Here is a 15,794-nt window from a genome sequence, read left to right as displayed (position 1 = left end):
TTCTCAGTGCCACCCGTAATAGAAAAGTAAGAGCTTCACCACCTGCATGTACTGGACCGGTACAGTAACGCAAGTCTAGGTCACTCACATGGCGTGCGTCTCTTTTTCTCGGGTGCAAGTTCACTGCGCTGGCATTATGCCGGCTTGCAGAAGATAACGTACCAATTTTCCTAAACAAGAGACAAGAATAAGAATAAGACTGGTGTACTTTCATAGTCGACTCCAATGGAAGTCCATAGTGCTCGTAGAAGTTGTTCCTTAAACTCCCACTAATGTTAGAGCAAGGATGAAGAAGTGGGAGGTTAGATAGATACTGGCCTCAATAGTTATGTAATGCGCTTGCAAGTTGCTAGTTGTACTGCAACACAAATTTCTGCTGAATGATTGAGTTAATCTTAAAGAGCATTGGTTACAGACTATGTCTTTCTTTCTTCATATAGATGCTCCTTCCAAACGAACAAGGAGGAAGGAGCTGGCTAGAGCGGCTCGGCAACGGAGGATCGATGCCACTGTTGCAGAATATCGGCGGCTGGTGGCCCTGGAGGACGACGAAAGTGTGCAGTCGACCACGACAACAACGTCGGCTGCATCGTCCTCCGTGCCCCCACGGGCTGCCACCCAGCACAGTGCTCCAACCAGACTGAGCAGGGCTGCCAAAGCCAAACGCCGATGCCGAGCAGCAAGGACAACAGCTGCCTCTCACAGCCACTGCAAGGCACGCCAGCGCCGCAGTACCCTGAGGGTGTCCCGCCTTCCGCAGGAGCTCCACCACGTTACCAACGTGTTGGAGGGGCTCCGCTTAGAGCACGCCTTGCTCCGCGAGGAGCATGATGCCCTGGCCCAAAAAGTAAACAGCATCCACCCATAGTGTCCCTTGCCCCTTTTTTAGAGACTTTTGGGGGGTGGGAATCGCGAGTTGGGTTTGGGACTTTTAAAGGACAACCGTTGGGGTTAGGGAGGGTCTTGCGGAAGATTATTTTGTTAGGGCTATAAAAATATACTTTTTGAAACTTTATCTGACCACCTGTTTTTACTGCTTGCCTGGTGGGTGGGGGTTTAACAGTAACTTTGTTTTCCTGAAAGTTTAGTTCCATTTTCTTCCTTTAAGTGTAAATGCCCAAACAAGAGTCCTAGGACTTTAGTAGTACTACCATCAGTCTCTTGTCTCTCCTAATACTCAATTATACTCCCTCCCACCAAACGCTTATCTTACCTGTAATTTGTGTTTCAAAGTAGGGCTAGGCACAGGGCTGGCTCCACGGGAAATGGCGATTAAGGTTGGCAATCCTGGGTGGATGAAATTTCCTCATAGCGGTGGTACTAGTGGTGTGACACAGTGGCAGTTGCATGCCTATGAAAAAAAAGAAAATGAAATCTGGTTTGTCCTCCTGAGCAATACAACGGTACATTAGAGAATATAGCAGGTGACAGTGCACTAGAACAGTGCCACATTGTAGCCTAACAAATGGTAAAGTATAACTACTAATTCGGTTGAAGTTCTTTGACATTAGCCATGGGTCTTTGTCAAGCAGAGTAAGAATATATCCTCGGATTTCTTCACCAGCCTGTTGCTATCACCTTATCCTCCCCAGCAAGTGTGTGGATGTATTGCTGTAATTTAGTCACACATCAATCAAAACCACACAGCCCGGGGGAAGAGGGTTAGGGTTTGAAAAATGGATGGGTACGGGGGTTTTTGGGAAAGGTTTTGGGAGACAAGAAAAAATAGCACAGCATGGACAAACAATTGTGAACATAAACAAATCTTTGGGTACAAACCTATCCATCAATCTTTGAAAGTGCATGCACTACTGCATGCATGTCAGTGAAAAGTAAGTAGTCTGTGGAAGAAAGAATGCGACAGTACAGGGCGTGTGTGGAAATATTGATAACTATATTCAACATAAGGTCTCTGTTGCCAGATACCTGAGAGCCTTGCTGGTCACTATAAATCCATTCACAACACTCAATGGGGTTGGTCTGGAAGGTATAGTAGATAGAAACGGCGAAATTGTTCTTTTTCTAGGTGTCCCCTCACTCACCAGGGTTGCACCTTGGTGACATGCTTCATCATTGGGGCCATCCCAGTCCTCTACGTGCTGGGGCGTGCTGCGACTTGCGAATTACGTAGGAGCGCTTACAAATGACTATGTGTGGTGCAGATGTGATAGTGGAGTGGACTAAGTGATGTGTTAAGGGATCAATTTAGAAGCAGAGAGAGATCCAAGAAATGCAGTCACAGTCATAGAAAAACACAATGGATACTGTATCTGTATGTTGTTGTAGTTGTCCTGTTGAATTTGGTAAGTAAGTTGCATGCAGAAAAAAATTCCTCTTATCAGCGGCACTCCTCCATTGCAGCTGACGCTTCGTCCATCAATGTTGGTGACCAGAAGACACCCTGTAAAAAAAGTACAGCATGGACAAACAATTGAACATAAACAAATCTTTGGTTACAAACCTATCCATCAATCTTTGAAAGTGCATGCACTACTGCATGCATGTCAGTGAAAAGTAAGTAGTACTTTCGACAACTGTGGAAGAAAGAATGCGACAGTACAGGGTGTGTGTGGAATTATTGATAACTATATTCAACATAAGGTCTCTGTTGCCAGATACCTGAGAGCCTTGCTGGTCACTATAAATCCACTCACAACACTCAATGGGGTTGGTCTGGAAGGTATAGTAGATAGAAACTGAGAAATTGCTCTTTTTCTAGGTGTCCCCTCACTCACCAGGGTTGCCCCTTGGTGACGTGCTTCATCATTGGGGCCATCCCAGTCCTCTACGGGCTGGGGCGTGCTGCGACTTGCGAATTACGTAGGAGCACTTACAAATGACTATGTGTGGTGCAGATGTGATAGTGGAGTGGACTAAGTGATGTGTTAAGGGATCAATTTAGAAGCAGAGAGAGATCCAAGAAATGCAGTCACACTCATAGAAGAAAACAATGGATACTGTATCTGTATGTTGTTGTAGTTGTCCTGTTGAATTTGGTAAGGAAGTTGCATGCAGTAAAAAATTCCTCTTATTAGCGGCACTCCTCCATTCCATCTGATGCTTCGTCCATCAATGTTGGTGACCAGAAGACACACTGTCCACTGCCTGCCTGGCGGATGCTGAATTGCGGCTCGCTAATGTGAAGCCTGACTCCATCCTTTTTTCCCCATTGCACAGACTGAAACCCGGCCTGTAATTATTCAACGAAAAACAGGAAGTGATATATTATTACAGCACCACTGATAAATAACTATAAGGTATGTAGGCTGTGGAGTGCAAAAAGTCACACTTTCATTTTCCTAGTAGACAGTACAATATTTTTGAAAAGTGCGCAATCTGTCTGAGTCACCTTTTGAAGGATAAATAAGTATGGGCAAATTAATGTAGCGGATCTTTCCCCTCAAGCTAGGTGTACTGTAAACTGTGTTTTAGAACAAAATTAGATCTTCCCAGCAGTGCTCCCACCCAGACCCTAACTAAAGCCAGTCGCAAAAATGTAGAAGACCCCCAATCTAATCTCAAAAAACGAGGCCTAGCAGAAAACTGGTGACAAAACGTACTTTGAAAGTAAAAGTAGGCCCAAATACCCCCTTACCCACCGTGGATTGCATTCAAACCACTTGCAAGCAACCAAGCAAAAGTATCCATAGCCAGCATCGCTCCAAGACTCGAAAACCCCCCCACCCAAAAACATGCAATAGAAATACTGCTAACCCTAACGAACCCTAAGTTAAGAATAGTGGCAAAGGCTTTCTTTAACTATGCCAAATCCCCCCTTTCCCACCATGGATTTTCTTCAAATGACTTGCAACCAAAATTACACATTCTCACAAGTGCTCTAAGACCCCAGAACTCAGTTGCAAAAATCTAGAACACCCCGAAACACATGCAATCCTGCTGCTAGGGCTAACCCTAACGAACCCTAAGTTACAAAAAGTGCCAAAAGGCTTTTCCACGTGGATTTTGTCCCAACCACTTCTATCCGGTATTAGACCTTCCCAGGAATGCCCCAAGACCCGCCAACCCACCCGCCAAAAAGCATAACACCCCCATACAGGCCAAAAGCAAAATCTCATACTTACAATATTTCTCGGCCTTCGGTCCAAACGCGCTGTGTAGCTAGGCCATAAGTCCGGTTTACCACCACGGATTTCCTGAAAAGCAAATGCAATCAAGATTAGAGTATCCCAGCAGTGCTCCCAGACCCCGAAACTCACCCACAAACAGCGGGAACCCCCCCTAAGAGCACCTCAAAGGCAAGCAAGTCAGCAAAAACACAAAAAAAATTCCGCCTCGGATTTGGTCCAAACCACTTTTATCCGGTATTAGAGCTTCCCAGCAATGGCCCCAGAGCCGTCAACTCACCCGCAAAGAGGTAGACCAACACCCCCACAAGTGCTGAGTCTTTCTTCATTGGGCGTAAACCAGCCCTCTGCTTTGATGGAAATAGGAGTCTGGAGGAGGAGGATAGAGGAGCATGTTCTTCTGAACTTGTGAACTTGAGGAAAGCAGACTGCGGCACCTTCAAATCAATAAGCAAACAATTGAAGACAGTTCTGCTGATGGGCTTGTATTTGTGATTAGGTGATTAAAGTTTGAATTATATTAACTGTGCACAACAAAGAAAGACAGACACACAGGAATAAAAGTGAATAAGGACGAAAAAGAAAGTTATTGATTCATTGTCTCATTTTCAGGGCTCGGTGTCACGGTCCACGAATAAGAATAAGGCTTCATCATCATACTCTGCGAATTCAGGCAGGGTGAGCTCAGTGTCACCTGACAGAGAAGAAATTCCCTCATCTATGTTGCTGTCCACCTCGTTTTCATCCGGCGTGCTTTCTCGTACTCTGTAATCTGGTGGTATGAGGTGCTGATTCATCTTGATCATTGTTAACCTCTCCACATTTTTGGGCGAGAGGCGGCTCCGTTTGGAAGTTACAATGCCACCAGCAGCACTGAAAACACGTTCAGAAGACATACTTGCGAGTGGGCAAGACAAGTAGTTTAAAGCCAGGTTGGAGAGCTGTGGCCACAATTCTTTTTCCCATGCCAATACGCCAATGGGTCAGCATTAACATAGACCTCTGTTGAGTCATTCAGATAGTCCTTCACCATCGACTCAAGGTCCTCATCCAAGGTTCCTCCACTTTGCTTAGCTGTTGCTGTGACCTTTTGAGAACCAAACCCAAGCCGAGCTAGCCAATCCTCTTCAGCCTCCAATGTTACTGTTGTGTCTGGTGGTGCAGATGATCCGGTTGCCGGTCTCCTTAACGGCTGAGAGGTCACTTGTGCCGCAGCCACAGGTGCAGAAGTGGATTGTTGTGACTGGGGATGGCCTGCTGATGCTGATGTACTGCCTTTTCCTTCAATTTGCTGCCGTTCTCTTTCAAACCTCTTGGCTGAGGAGGCTAGCCACTGTTTGTACTTTGTAACATCTTCATCAGCAAAATGAAAGAATGCTTGGCCTGCCAGCGCCTTTTTGTAGCGTGGATCCAGAATAGTAGCACAAATGTAATGCTGGTTTGAGTGGATCATTTTAAGACGTTCATCACCTTGTAGGTGTTCTAATAATTTCTCCGCCAGAACAAAAGGGTCTTGGTTTTCTTCATCTTTTTGAAACACAGAACACACCTCCTTCAGTTGGTGCTCCAGCATGTACAACAATGGGATAGCTTTTCCCAAATTACAGTCCTCCTTGCTGACTGCACGCGTGAAAAACTCAAAAGGACGAAGGATGCGTGTCAGGCTTTTAACTATGTCCCATTGCGCCGCACCCATCCTCAGGTCCTCCTTCTGAGCTGTACCCTGTGTTAAGAAATAGTGATCGAGTGCCGTATACTGCTCATACAGACGCTCAAGCATGTAGAAGGTTGAGTTCCAAAGTGTTGCCACCTCCTGGATGAGTGCTTTCACTGGCATTTGACGTTCATATAGCAGGCTCCTCAGATGCTTCCGGGCCTTAAAAGAATGGCTGAAATGGTTGCACATTTTTCGGCAGGTGTCCACTACCCTGTACGCTGCACTGCCTTTATCACTCAAGAATTTTTTGACAACCAGGTTTATACAGTGCGCCAAACACGGCACTCTGAAATAGTCACCCAGCTGCATTGCCTTTATCCGTGGAAACATAACCAACCTGGCGTTTTTTTTGGGGACAGCCAGTCAAGGACATTTGTGTTAAACACATCCAAAATGTTTTCTGCTGTGTGACGTTTCTCCAAACCAAACATGGCTAGTGTTACATGTTTCCGAGCAGCTTTAAAAACTTTGTCCGCGTCAACACCTGCGTTTAGCTTTGCTTTAACCCCTGAAAAAGAGACCCAGTGTGCAGTGATGCACATGTAATCAGCGCCTGCGCCACTGGTCCACATGTCTGTTGTCAGATGTATAGTGTGAACAGCACTCTTCTGCAAAGCTGCCCCAATCACCTCCAGAACATCTTCATGTAGTGCTGGAACCGCAACTCGGGCAAAATAGAACCGGCTAGGAACCTTCCATTTAGGGCAGAGCGCTGCCACTAATTCTAGAAAACCAACCCCTTTTACAAAAGAAAAAGGGAGAAGGTCCAGAGCTAGCATTTTAGCCAGCTTAGTGTTATACAGACGCGTCAGTGGGTGGTTGCGTTCATATTGCGCTTCTGTAAACAACATCTTTTTAATGTTGCCCTGGACCAAGGATTTACGGGATAATGATGATGATATCTTCGACCCAGTTACGCTCGCTGATGAACTTTTTCGCATTGGTGTATCACTCTCTCCCACACTCTTAGTGTGGCTCACATGGGGTGTGCTGCTGACAGGGGTACTGGGTGTAAGTGAAGGGTTTGACACGTCTTCTTCCTCCTCGTCATCATCAGATGAAACAGCATTACGTGCAATTCGGGCTTCCTTGATCGCCTGTAGGTGGGCAAACCATTTGACAGCGTGCTTTCTTTCAAGATGACCTCTCTGGCCTCCGGTACCATAGTTGGAACCAAACTTACCACGAATAACTCGAAGCTTACACATGCTACAAATGGCTACGTTTTCATTTTTTGGGCAAACACTAAAGAAGTCCCAAACTGCAGACTTGAAATGTCTTTGGGGGCCGAAGGAGGCGGCGATACTGGTGGTGGTGGTCCTGCTGCTAATGCCAGATGAAGTGGAGGATGTGGATTGCCGAACTTCAGTACGTTTTGCACTTTCACCACCACTAATTGAGGTCGAGGTGGATGGAGGTCCCTTCTGGCGACTAAGAAATATGGAAGCGGTAGGTGTTGGTGTACTAGTTAACTCCAATGATTGTGGTGTTTCTTCCGTTGCCTTCTCGTCGACATCATCATCACGCTCAGCAGCTTTTCGGGATAGGGTCAAAATGTCTCTTTGCTGCATGCCCGCTGGGGCTGCAGTGACCTTTATGATGACTGGCTCGTCGTCGTGAGAGCTTCATCAGCAGCATTATCCGTCACTTCTTGTTGAGCCTCATCACACTCCATAGCTATGAGTTTTTCGACGACCTTCCTTTTACGCTTAGGTATCTTTGTCAGATCATGGTGTGCCTCACTCTCAGACTGCCGTGATGATGGTTCCCAATCTTCATCCAGAATGGGATCATCAGAAGGAGGTGGGCTTGAAGAAGATGTAGACACCCCCCTTGATCTTTTCCTTGCTAGGGATGTGGAAGACAATGAATGATCATCAGGAGGAGTGGCTTCCTCAAATGATACCTCGGTTTGATTGTCAATTTCCTGATGTGCCCCTACTTCGGGAGGAACAACTATTGTGGGCACTTGTGACCCTCCATGCACCTCTGCTTGCGCATCTCCTTGCGCTGCCTCTCCTTCCACATGTACTTGGGCTTGTACTTGCACATGTTGTTGTTGTTGCGGCTGTGGTTGTTCAACACTTGTCAGATGAGTTACAACAACCTGTGTTGATTCAGGGACATTGCTGCTACTTTCTTGCGATGAGCCAACATCACTGGTCGATGGTGATTGAAGAAGTACACTGACTGCCTCTGAAGCACTCAAGGGCTTTGACTTAAGTTGGCGTGGTGGTGGAGGCACTGAGCCCAATGGAGCGGGGATGCTGCTCCCAGCTTGGTCCCCAGCAGATCCCGCTGCTGCTGCAGGCGTACTTTTTTTTTTACTCCCAAAAAACGCGGCGGCCGGCACACCAGCCTCCTTGGTAACTTGCTTCTTCTGCTCCTTACTAGCAACTTTCTTGCTAGAGGAGCTACGGAGACCTTTTTTTGGGGCCATCTCCTTCAGAGCAGGTCAGAACAGCAGGCCGCAGTTGCACGAGTTGCAGAGTTGTCTGAGGCCAGACGTGACGTCGCGTGACGTTATGCAGCACACACACCGCTGCAGGACTTCTTCCTGGCACTGGTGGTTCTCTTGAGTCTTGTGCACCTAAAAGCAATGGAAGACAAAGGAACATCAGTTCAGTTATACACCCCCAAAAAAATCGGAAAAAAAACAGAAAAATCAGCACAATCCCATGCCCTCCATGATGCTTACATTCAAGACACCCCACAGAAAGACTAGGCCCATGCAACACTCACTAGTCACTACCCCTGGTGAAAAGGCCACAAGTACAGCCCAAAAAAACGAAAATCACTGAAAAATCAGCACAATCCCACTCCATCCATGCCCTCCATGATGTTTAAATTCAAGACACCCCACAGAAAGACTAGGCCCATGCAAGACTCACTACCCCTGGGCATAAAGGTTGAAAACTAGGCAAAATGGTTGTAGGCCTAACAACACTGCCTGCATTCAAAATGGCCACTTGCCTCCCAGCATATGGCCAGGGCCTGTAGCAGCACTCAAAATGGCCCCCAGCCACATGGCCTGTCCCTCCCCATGAACACCCCCAAAAATTGAAAAACACAGAAAAATCAGCAAAATCCCATTCCATCCATGCCCTCCATGATGTTTAAGTTCAAGACACCCCACAGAAAGACTAGGCCCATGCAAGACTTACTACCCCTGGTGAAAAGGCCACAAGTACAGCCCAAAAAAACGAAAATCACTGAAAAATCAGCACAATCCCATTCCATCCATGCCCTCCATGATGTTTAAATTCAAGACACCCCACAGAAAGACTAGGCCCATTCAAGACTCACTACCCCTGGTGAAAAGGCCACAAGTACAGCCCAAAAAAACCAAAATCACTGAAACATCAGCACAATCCCATTCCATCCATGCCCTCCATGATGTTTCAATTCAAGACACCCCACAGAAAGACTAGGCCAATGCAAGACTCACTACCCCTGGGCATAAAGGTTGAAAACTAGGCAAAATGGTTGCAGGCCTAACAACACTGCCTGCATTCAAAATGACCACTTGCCTCCCAGCACATGGCCAGGGCCTGTAGCAGCACTCAAAATGGCCCCCAGCCACATGGCCTGTCCCTCCCCATGAACACCCCCAAAAATCGAAAAACACAGAAAAATCAGCACAATCACATTCCATTCATGCCCTCCATGATGTTTAAGTTCAAGACACCCCACAGAAAGACTAGGCCAATGCAAGACTCACTACCCCTGGGCATAAAGGTTGAAAACTAGACAAAATAGTTGCAGGCCTAACAACACTGCCTGCATTCAAAATGGCCACTTGCCTCCCAGCACATGGCCAGGGCCTGTAGCAGCACTCAAAATGGCCCTCAGCCACATGGCCTGTCCCTCCCCATGAACACCCCCAAAAATCGAAAAACACAGAAAAATCAGCACAATCCCATTCCATCCATGCCCTCCATGATGTTTAAGTTCAAGACACCCCACAGAAAGACTAGGCCCATGCAAGACTCACTACCCCTGATGAAAAGGCCACAAGTACAGCCCAAAAAAACGGAAATCACTGAAAAATCAGCACAATCCCATTCCATCCATGCCCTCCATGATGTTTAAATTCAAGACACCCTACAGAAAGACTAGGCCCATGCAAGACTCACTACCACCGGGCATAAAGGTTGAAAACTAGGCAAAATGGTTGCAGGCCTAACAACACTGCCTGCATTCAAAATGGCCACTTGCCTCCCAGCACATGGCCAGGGCCTGTAGCAGCACTCAAAATGGCCCCCAGCCACATGGCCTGTCCCTCCCCATGAACACCCCCAAAAATCAAAAAACACAGAAAAATCAGCACAATCCCATTCCATCCATGCCCTCCATGATGTTTAATTTCAAGACACCCCACAGAAAGACTAGGCCCATGCAAGACTCACTACCCCTGATGAAAAGGCCACAAGTACAGCCCAAAAAAACGGAAATCACTGAAAAATCAGCACAATCCCATTCCATCCATGCCCTCCATGATGTTTAAATTCAAGACACCCTACAGAAAGACTAGGCCCATGCAAGACTCACTACCACCGGGCATAAAGGTTGAAAACTAGGCAAAATGGTTGCAGGCCTAACAACACTGCCTGCATTCAAAATGGCCACTTGCCTCCCAGCACATGGCCAGGGCCTGTAGCAGCACTCAAAATGGCCCCCAGCCACATGGCCTGTCCCTCCCCATGAACACCCCCAAAAATTCCATCCATGCCCTCCATGATGTTTAATTTCAAGACACCCCACAGAAAGACTAGGCCCATGCAAGACTCACTACCCCTGGTGAAAAGGCCACAAGTACAGCCCAAAAAAACGAAAATCACTGAAAAATCAGCACAATCCCATTCCATCCATGCCCGCCATGATGTTTAAATTCAAGACACCCCACAGAAAGACTCAGTCCACCCACCACTGAGTACCCCTGGGCAAAAGGCCCCATACAGCCAAAAAATCGAAAATTCCAAAATTGTAGTTGCAGCAACTGTAATGCCCCAAACAAACTTACTTGTGAAATTTCTAATCCAAAAGTGATCCAAAGAAAGTCAAAAAGGCCTCAAATCCAAATATCCAGCAGCATCCACAAAAAGTAATCCTTCCAGCTCCAGATCCAAATGAAAAGTGACCAGGAGATGGACAAAGCACTGGGAGGAGCCTGCTGGACAGGAACAGGAAGTTGAAGACTGTGGGGCACTTCCTTCCTCCCACCCCCGCCCCCTCCCCAAAATGGACTCCTCGCAAAAAAAGTGCAGGCAAATGTCAACCTGAGGAGTTATTCAGATAAAAATCATCATTTCCAGAAGGTTTATGCTGCTTGCTGGTGGATTTCTTGTGCAGAATTGCAAATTTTGTATTTTCGCGAGTGCGAGATTATTGCTGCTCGCCGCATCTCCAAGCTCGCAATTGCGAAGTACCGCGATACGTGATCACGGCGTACTCGCGTTGACAAACTCTCGCTGTACAAGTTGGCAAGCCGCGATTACGTAATCGCACTTGCCGAATTCCTGCGGGATTCCGCAGCAAGATCCAAAATGGCGCAGCACTCGCAAATATCAAGAAAAATAACTCGGCAAACGATGAATGGCGCGCTGCAAAATTGTATCACCAAGAAAAAAAAAATCCGCTGCGTGCGAATTTGCGGATTATGCGGGAGATTCGCAAATCTCGCGGATTGCGAATTTACCTAAAATCCGCGAGCGGAACGGATTTTACGCCCATGCTTACTCACTGCAGCTGCTGTCTTGAAAGTTTTGGGGTGATCCATCAAGCGTGGGTGAGAAAAAAAAGGGGCGGTCCTAAAATGCATTTTCCTCACGGTAATTTCCAAAGGATCTTTAGACACAGCTTCAGCCCAAACTGCTGAACGGATTTACACCAAATTTGGCAGGATAGTAGATATTTGTTAATTAAGGGCCTTTTTGTGATTTTGTGTAAATCCATTCAGTATTTGTGGAGTTATCAACCAAAATCCAAATTTGTATATACAGGGACGCAGAACCTCTAAGGCTTAAGCTGAGTTTCTGAAAAAACATAAAAAAATAAGAGAAGGGTTGCATATCCTGACCACGTAGGCCTCTTGAGGGGGTTTCAGAGATACCCTATCAGGACAAGAAACCTTACGGCTGGTTCCAATTGTACCGAGGGCGCTGAGAGTAATTCCTCGGTGCTCGGTCCTCACTACCGGCCTCTCACTTCCGTCTGCGAGTGTGTGGTGCTGCGGGAGTGGTCTAAAGCTCCCAGCACACACACTATTTAGTTGAGGATTGAGCGGGCACGCAGTGGACATCAGTCAGTCCTTAGTGCTGCTTCGCCTGTGTACACTGAATGACGTTGCCCACTCCCAAGCTTTTTAAACGAGTCCTTATTTTAAATATACCTCCTTGAATCTGTTTTGCGCACAGTTTTAGCCTGTATTTACCTGCTTTTAATTTGGTAGTAGGTGGGGGATGTTCATGGAGAACGGGCTTGTTCTGGGTGCACCTAGGATACTCTCGTCCTGGTCTGTCACGGTTGGTGCCGATTGTACGGAGGGCGCTGCAAGTAATTTCTCGGTGCTCGGTCCTCACTTCCGGCCTCTCACTTCCGCCTGCGAGTGTGTGGTGCTGCGGGAGCGGTCTAGTGCTCCCAGCACACACACTATTTAGTTGAGGATTGAGGGGGCGCGCAGTGGACATCAGACATTCCTTAGCACTGCTTTGCTTGTGTACACTGCATTACGCTGCTTACTGCCAAGCATTTTGAACTAGTCCTTATATTAAATATCCCTCCTTCAATCTGTTTTGCGCACAGTTTTATCCTTTATTTACCTGCTTGTAATTTGGTAGTAGGTGGGAATATTCACGGAGAGCAGGCTTGTTCTTGGTGCACCGAGGATACTCTCGCCCTGGTCCTTCACGGCTGGTGCTGATTATACGGAGGGCGCTGCGAGTAATTTCTTGGTGTTCGGTCCTCACTTCCGGCCTCTCACTTCTGCCTGCGGGTGTGTGGTGCTTCGGGAGTGGTCTAGTGCTCCCAGCACACACACTATTTAACCGATGATTACACGGGCGCGCCGCCGGCGCGGCAAAGGGTCGCAAAAGGCGAGCCCGTCAGTGCCCGTCCGCGCCCGGACGGCGCCAGGGGCCACAACCCCTGAATCTTTTTCTGAGCAGTCGGGTGTCTCTAACTGTACTTCAAGGGAATTGCTGAACCTCAGAAGGGCTGCTGACTCGAAGTGCTGACAGTCCATAGCAGTTTGTGACTGTGTAGGGAGCTGTACGCACTGTGACTTCTGCTTCTCTCTGGTCAGGGGTGGCACAGAAAGAGGGAAGGTAATACATACTGCCTCTGACCCCCTGCTTTGCCTTTCCCGTAACTGTCGGTCACTGAGAAAACACAGCTAAGAAATCTATGACCTACTTACTAACCAGAAACCAGTGGGGTTGTTTCTGGAGGAAACATGGTTAAATGAGCATTCTGCTCCAGATGTTTTGGGAGCTCTGCCTGACCGGTATGCAATTCTTTCTTTTTTTTTTGAAAACCTTTATTGTAACATTCAGTAAAAATACAAGTACGGGCCTACAACCACGGGGGCCAGCCGCTAAGAAAATTAAAATCCCCAATTTCACTGTACAGAACGGCTCATCAGCCGACAATCCCGAGGTCCGGCAGCAATTCAGGATAAGAATTGTATTTAGGAATGCACAGATGGGTACAGGATGAGACAGAGGTTTCATTTTATATTTTATATGGGAGGATCAGGTGCTATACAATCAAACAGAATGTGGGGGACAGGGTAAAAACAGGATTTGCATGAAATACCCACTATAATAGAAAAGTAGCACCAGAGCATTAAGATCTATACAAAGGATAACAAAAGTCACATTCCATATTGCTCCGGCACTCCGAGCCCGCCCACCCAAAAGTCAGGATATCATAAGAGCATCCGCACAAAATACGAGCACACAATAGGAGTCTAGATGATTCATAGCTATAATGATCCTTAAAAAGGGGAAAGGAAGAAAGAAAGAAAAGGCCATCGAAAATAAAAAAGGCAAAATAAAAAAAAACCTCCAACCCCCCACCCTGCACCCCTACAAATGGCTATGGCCTGACTCCACTAGAAGCGTGCCTGTCGCCCCCAATAACTAAAAACCCCAAAGGTAGGAGACGAAACGGAGGAGGGCATTTCCATGTGGGCTCCCGGCCCCTTTAGACCCCCCCCCCCGAGACAGCCACCCCTATCATTATAAAGACAAGTTTAAAAACGACGATATAAATGAAAGTAGAGGGTACCGTGTAACACCGCCCAGCCTCTCAGTGCAAACAATTACTAGTCCAACATATATAAACGCCATGCCAGCCATTCCCGGTCCAGTCGATCTCAACCTTGGCCCCTCCGAACCAGAACGCGAGCCCCTCCCAGCGAGACCCAAAGGCCCAAGAAGAAGCAATAAAGAGGCAGAGAGTCATCAGAAAGCAGTCCATGGCTAGCGGCAAGCAGTGAGTCCACAGGAACTGTAGACGCAGACGAACTCTCCCTCCTAGTTGAACAGTTCCAACGTGTCTTGCACAGGAGTCGCAGCGTCACCAGGAAAGGAGAATATGAACACAAGGAAAATAGAGAGTCACAGACAAAAGTCTCCTGGGGGGGGGGGGCGCGCCTGATGTTATCTCCAAAGCCGGTGGTGGTGGAAGGTTCAGCCGGATCATGACATCCTCGGGAACACAATCTCCCAGGGGACCATCCGATGGTTCCAATGCCTGTTTCCTCACGGGGCTCTCACAAGGGATCAAAATGACCATGGTCTGAATGGCTGTAGATCCCAGTTCCAATGATAGGGCCACGCCCGGTTCCGTCCGGAGCATCGCGGATAGGCGCGTGTCAAATTTGCTCACCAAAGTGTCCACATATGAGCAACGTGCCCAAAGTTCTGCTGGTATCGACCTCAATGATGGTTCATGCACCGCTCGATTCATAGTTTCATGCCCGACATCGGTCGCAATCACCTCCCTGGGTGAATCTAGCATCTTCGGGGGGACAGGCAAGACCACGAAAGTGCAATTTGCGAGGGGTGACCAGTCTCCGTCCGCAACCGCGGTCAACCCGGTGAAGGCCGCAGGTCAGAGACCCCGAACCACCGTCCCCGGAGACCGAGAAACAAGGCCGAGGGACGGGGCCCCCACTCGCAGCCGGCTGCAAGCTGACTCACCCCTCGGTCGATGCTGAGCGATGGAAACGATCGCTGTCAATTTCGGGCCGAATTAAGGCCTCCACTCCGGTTGACCGGACCCAGCCCAATCCTCCTGCCCGATGTTGTTGCACTACAGCCCGGCTGTGAAAGTACTCCAGGCCCCGGCTTCACCGCTGGTGTAGGCCGCAAACTTCAACTCAATGGAACTTCGTCAAACAAGCTGATAAAAGTATCCGGATTTCACCATCGGAGTGTGGATCAGTTCGTGCACACCGAGACTGGGCGTAAAGTCAGGATAGCGTACAGGATATCGTGGCGGGTTACGGAGGTCGGCGGAGCCGGGAGCTTAAGCAGCCATCTTGCTTGCTGACGTAGCTCCTCCTCCCGGTATGCAATTCTTAGGGTTGATAGATCTGGACAGAGGGGGGAGGTGTTGCTATGATATTTAGGAAGGAATTTAGGTTGAATCTGTCTAAAATAGCACTGTTCAGCTGTGAAGCAGCCTTTTTTAGTCTGGCTATGAACAGTACTAGCACAGTGGAAGGGTTTATCTGTGTAGACCCCTGGGCATGCAAGAGCCTTTCTTGATGGGTTAGCTGAGACTGTGCCCCCATATATTATTCGCTATCTTAACTTTATTCTGTTGTGAGAACGTGAATCTACATTTGAAAGAGTCAGATAACAGAGACGCCAAGGAGATGATTCAAGGGTTACAGGCGATGGGTCTAACTCATCTGATGAACACCCCAACACACATTAAAGGTCATACGCTTGGTAACATCTTCGGGAACAGTACCCCGATAG

The sequence above is a fragment of the Lissotriton vulgaris genome, chromosome 4_1, assembly GCF_964263255.1.
Source record: "Lissotriton vulgaris chromosome 4_1, aLisVul1.2, whole genome shotgun sequence".
NCBI classification, from domain to species: domain Eukaryota; kingdom Metazoa; phylum Chordata; class Amphibia; order Caudata; family Salamandridae; genus Lissotriton; species Lissotriton vulgaris.
The sequence above is the reverse complement of the archived record's forward strand: the minus strand, read 5'-3'. Positions refer to the sequence as shown.